General features: G+C 30.0%; 1 protein-coding gene across 2 annotated transcripts in view; it reads left to right on the top strand.

Annotated features, from left to right (window-relative positions):
* ntrk1 (neurotrophic tyrosine kinase, receptor, type 1) overlaps window positions 1-6251 on the top strand; it is a 75441-nt gene that overhangs the window by 56555 nt on the left and 12635 nt on the right. The window lies entirely within an intron of this gene.

The raw sequence follows: 6251 nt of genomic DNA, 5'->3' as shown, positions 1-6251 counted from the left end.
ATACTATGACGTTTTTATGACTTTTTGTGCCTTACTATAGTATGAAGTTTTTATGACTTTTTATGCCTTACTATACCATGACTTTTTATTCCTTACTATACTATTACTTTTTATGCCTTACTATACTATGACGTTTTTATGACTTTTTATGCCTTACTTTATTATGTCGTTTTTATGACTTTCTATGACTTACTATACTATGACGTTTTTATGACTTTTTATGCCTTACTATACTATGACGTTTTTATGACTTTTTATGCCTTACTATACTATGACGTTTTTATGACTTTTTGTGCCTTACTATACTATGACGTTTTTATGACTTTTTGTGCCTTACTATAGTATGAAGTTTTTATGACTTTTTATGCCTTACTATACCGTGACATTTTATGCCTTACTATACTATGTCGTTTTTATGACTTTTTATGACTTACTATACTAAGACGTTTTTATGACTTTTTATGCCTTACTTTACTATGTTGTTTTTATGACTTTCTATGCCTTACTATACTATGACTTTTTATGCCTTACTATACTATGACGTTTTTATGACTTTTTATGCCTTACTATACCATGACATTTTATGCCTTACTATACTATGTGTAATTGCTGAACACAGAGAATGGACTCAAAAGCACAACTTGACACTCAGCAGGTAAAGAACCAGTCTTTATTTAGAAATGTACTTGCAACCAAACACATAGAGGAAAGGCTAGAACTCTGACATAAATGGACAAGACGAACTGGCACCCAGGGAAGGGAACACGGAGACTAAAGGGCAAGGGAGACAGTGACACACAGGTGCAACACAATGGGTCAAGTAATCACACAGGAGGGAAGCACAGGAGGGCAGGAAATGCAGGGACCTGGAATGAGAAAAGAGGTGAGTATAAAAATTAAACAGGAAACACGATTTAAGACGCGGGAAGAAGACAGAATGGACTTAACTGACAAGATGTGACATTATGACGTTTGATGACATTTTTAACCCATATTATATACTATGATGTTTTGTACCTTGCTATACTATGACTTTCCTTGATGTTTTTATGCTTCACTATATTATGACGTTTTTGATGTTTTTATGCCTTAAAATACTATGATATTTTTTTATGTTTTTATGACTTTTCATGCCCTACTATACTATGACTTTTTATGCCTTATGTCGTTTTTATGACTTTTTATGCCTTACTATACTATGACTTTTTATGCCTTACTATACTATGAGGTTTTTCTGACATTTTTATGCCTTACTATACAATGACTTTTTATGCCTTACTATACTATTACTTTTTAGGCCTTACTATACTATGACGTTTTTATGACTTTTTATGCCTTAATATACCATGACATTTTATGCCCAACTATACTATGAAGTTTTTATGACTTTTTATGCCTTACTATGCTATGACATTTTTATGACTTTTCATGCCCTACTATACTATGACTTTTTATGCCTTACCATACTATGACTTTTTATGCCTTACTATACTATGTCATTTTTATGACTTTTCATGCCCTATGTTAGTATGACTTTTTATGACTTACTATACTACGTCGTTTTTATGACTTTTTATGCCTTACTTTACTATGAAGTTTTTATGACATTTTATGCCTTACTATACTATGACGTTTTTATGACTTTTTACGTCTTACTATACTATGACATTTTTATGACTTTTCATGCCCTACTATACTATGACTTTTTATGCCTTACCATACTATGACTTTTTATGCCTTACTATACTATGTCATTTTTATGACTTTTCATGCCCTATGTTAGTATGACTTTTTATGACTTACTATACTATGTCGTTTTTATGACTTTTTATGCCTTTCTATACTATGAAGTTTTTATGATATTTTATGCCTTACTATACTATGACATTTTTATGACTTTTCATGCCCTACTATACTATGACTTTTTATGCCTTACTATACTGTCGTTTTTTTGACTTGCTATACTATGTCGTTTTTATGATTTTTTATGCCTTACTATACTATGATGTTTTTATGACTTTTTATGCCTTACTATACTATGAAGTTTTTATGACATTTTATGCCTTACTATAACATGACATTTTATGCCTTACTATACGATGACGTCTTTATGGGGTTTTTATGTCTTACTATACTATGACGTTTTTATGACTTTTTATGCCTTACTATACTATGACTTTTTATGCCTTACTATACTATGTCGTTTTTTTGACTTGCTATACTATGTCGTTTTTATGATTTTTTATGCCTTACCATACTATGACTTTTTATGCCTTACTATACTATGTCATTTTTATGACTTTTCATGCCCTATTTTAGTATGACTTTTTATGACTTACTATACTATGTCGTTTTTATGACTTTTTATGCCTTACTATACTATGAAGTTTTTATGACATTTTATGCCTTACTATACCAAGACATTTTATGCCTTACTATAGTATGACGTTTTTATGACTTTTTATGCCTTACTTTACTATGTCGTTTTTATGATTTTTTATGCCTTACTTTACTATGACGTTTTTATGACTTTTTATGCCTTACTATACCATGACAGTTTATGCCCAACTATACTATGAAGTTTTTATGACTTTTTATGCCTTACTATGCTATGACATTTTTATGACTTTTCATGCCCTACTATACTATGACTTTTTATGCCTTTTTATGCCTTACTATACCATGACAGTTTATGCCCAACTATACTATGAAGTTTTTATGACTTTTTATGCCTTACTATGCTATGACATTTTTATGACTTTTCATGCCCTACTATACTATGACTTTTTATGCCTTACCATACTATGACTTTTTATGCCTTACTATACTATGTCATTTTTATGACTTTTCATGCCCTATTTTAGTATGACTTTTTATGACTTTTTATGCCTTACTATACTATGAAGTTTTTATGACATTTTATGCCTTACTATAACATGACATTTTATGCCTTACTATACTATGACTTTTTATGCCTTACTATACTATGTCGTTTTTTTTGACTTGCTATACTATGTCATTTTTATGACTTTTTATGCCTTATTATACTATGTCGTTTTTATGACTTTTTATGCCTTACTATACTATGAAGTTTTTATGACATTTTATGCTTTACTATAACATGACTTTTCATGCCCTACTATACTATGACTTTTTATGCCTTACTATACTACGTCGTTTTTATGACTTTTTATGCCTTACTATACTATGAAGTTTTTATGACATTTTATGCCTTACTATAACATGACTTTTCACGCCCTACTATACTATGACTTTTTATGCCTTACTATACTATGTCGTTTTTTTTGACTTGCTATACTATGTCATTTTCATGACTTTTTATGCCTTATTATACTATGACTTTTTATACCTTACTATACTATGTCGTTTTTATGATTTTTTATGCCTTACTTTACTATGACGTTTTTATGCCTTACTATACTATGACTTTTTATACCTTACTATACTATGACGTTTTTTTGATGTTTAATGCCTTACTGTATTATGATGTTTTTTGATATTTTTATGTCTTCCTATATTATGACATTTTTTCTCATTTTTATGCCTTACTATATTGTGACATTTTTATGCCTTTCTGTACTATGACATTTTTTTCAAATTTTTATGCCTTACTATACTATGACATTTTTTATTTTAAATTTTGCATTACAATAGTATGAAGTTTTTATGCCTCAATATACTATGACGTTTTTTGACATTTTTATGCTTTACTATACTATCACATTTTTTGTCATTTTTATGTCTCACTATATGACATTTTTTATGCCTTGCTATACTATGTGTAATTGCTGAACACAGAGAATGGACTCAAAAGCACAACTTGACACTCAGCAGGTAAAGAACCAGTCTTTATTTAGAAATGTACTTGCAACCAAACACATAGAGGAAAGGCTAGAACTCTGACATAAATGGACAAGACGAACTGGCACCCAGGGAAGGGAACACGGAGACTAAAGGGCAAGGGAGACAGTGACACACAGGTGCAACACATTGGGTCAAGTAATCACACAGGAGGGAAGCACAGGAGGGCAGGAAGTGCAGGGACCTGGATTGAGAAAAGAGATGAGTATAAAAATTAAACAGGAAACCCGATTTAAGACACGCGGGAAGAAGACAGAATGGACTTAACTGACAAGATGTGACATTATGACGTTTGATGACATTTTTAACCCATATTATATACTATGATGTTTTGTACCTTGCTATACTATGACGTTCGTTGATGTTTTTATGCTTCACTATATTATGACGTTTTTGATGTTTTTATGCCTTAAAATACTATGATATTTTTTTATGTTTTTATGTCTTACTATACTATGTCGTTTTAATGACTTTTCATGCCCTACTATAGTATGACTTTTTATGCCTTACCATACTATGACATTTTTATGCCTTACTATACTATGACATTTTTATGACTTTTTATGCCTTACTTTACTATGTCGTTTTTATGACTTTATATGCCTTACTATACCATGACTTTTAATGCCTTACTATACTATGACGTTTTTATGCCTTACTATACAATGACTTTTTATGCCTTACTATATTATGACGTTTTTATGACTTTTTATGCCTTACTATACAATGACTTTTTATGCCTTACTATACTATGACGTTTTTATGACTTTTTATGCCTTACTATACAATGACTTTTTATGCCTTACTATACTATGACGTTTTTATGACTTTTTATGCCTTACTATACTATGACTTTTTATGCCTTATTTTACCATGACTTTTTATGCCTTACTATACCATGTCGTTTTTATGACTTTTCATGCCCTACTATACTATGACTTTTTATGCCTTACTATACTATGACTTTTTATGCCTTACTATAGTATGACGTTTTTATGACTTTTTATGCCTTACTTTACTATGTTGTTTTTATGACTTTTTGTGCCTTACTATACTGTGACTTTTTATGACTTTTTATGCATTACTATACTATGACGTTTTATGCCTTACTATACTATGTCGTTTTTATGACATTTTATGCCTAACTATACTATGTATCGTTTTTATGGCTTTTTGTGCCTTACTATACTATGTCATTTTTATGACTTTTTATGCCTTACAATACCATGACTTTTTATACCTTACTATACTATGACGTTTTTATGACTTTTTGTGCCTTACTATACTATGCATCGTTTTTATGGCTTTTTGTGCCTTACTATACTATGACGTTTTGTGCCTTACTATACTATGTCATTTTTATGACTTTTTATGCTTTACAATACCATGACTTTTTATACCTTACTATACTATGACGTTTTTATGACTTTTTATACCTTACTATACTATGTCGTTTTTATGACATTTTATGCCTTACTATACTATGACGTTTTTATGACTTTTTATTCCTTACTATACTAAGACTTTACATGCCTTACTATACCATGACATTTTATGCCTTACTATACTATGATGTTTTTATGACTTTTTATGCCTTAATATACCATTACATTTTATGCCTTACTATACTATGAAGTTTTTGACATTTTTATGCCGTATTATACTATGACCTTCATATTCCTTACTGTACTATGATGTTTTATGCCTAACTATACTATCATGTTTTTTGATGTTTTTTAAGCCTTACTATACTGTGACGTTTTCTTTGACATTTTTATGCCTTACTATACTATGGCGTTTTTTGACATTATTATGCCTTACTATATTATGAAGTTTTTGAAATTTTTATGACTTACCATACATAACGTTCATATGCCTTACTGTACTATGACGTTTATATGCCTACTGTACTATGACGTTTTATGCCTTACTATAGTATCATGTTTTTTGATGTTTTTATGCTGTAATATTCGAGTACGTTTTTTGACGTTTTTATGCCTTAGTATACTATGACGTTTTATGCCTTACTATATACTATGACGTTTTTTGATGTTTTTATGCCACAATACACGATTATATCTTTTGACATTTTTATGCCTCACCATACTAAGACGGTTTTTTTTACATTTTTATGCGTTGCTATACTATGGTTTTTTCTGCTATACTATATTATGACGTTTTTTAATGTTTTTATGCCGCAACACACGATTTTGTTTTTGACATTCTTATGCCTTGCTATACTATGATTTTTTCTGGCTTATTATACTGATGTTATTTGATGTATTTATCTTTCAATATACGAATATGTTTTGTGCCTTCGTATACTATGGACAAATCTATGCCTTACTATACTGCGATGTCTATTTTTT

Source organism: Seriola lalandi, unplaced genomic scaffold (assembly GCF_002814215.2).
Source record: "Seriola lalandi dorsalis isolate HSWRI2012SDOR001 ecotype SW California unplaced genomic scaffold, Sedor1 jcf7180002054330, whole genome shotgun sequence".
Classification (NCBI taxonomy): domain Eukaryota; kingdom Metazoa; phylum Chordata; class Actinopteri; order Carangiformes; family Carangidae; genus Seriola; species Seriola lalandi.
The sequence above is the reverse complement of the archived record's forward strand: the minus strand, read 5'-3'. Positions and strand labels throughout refer to the sequence as shown.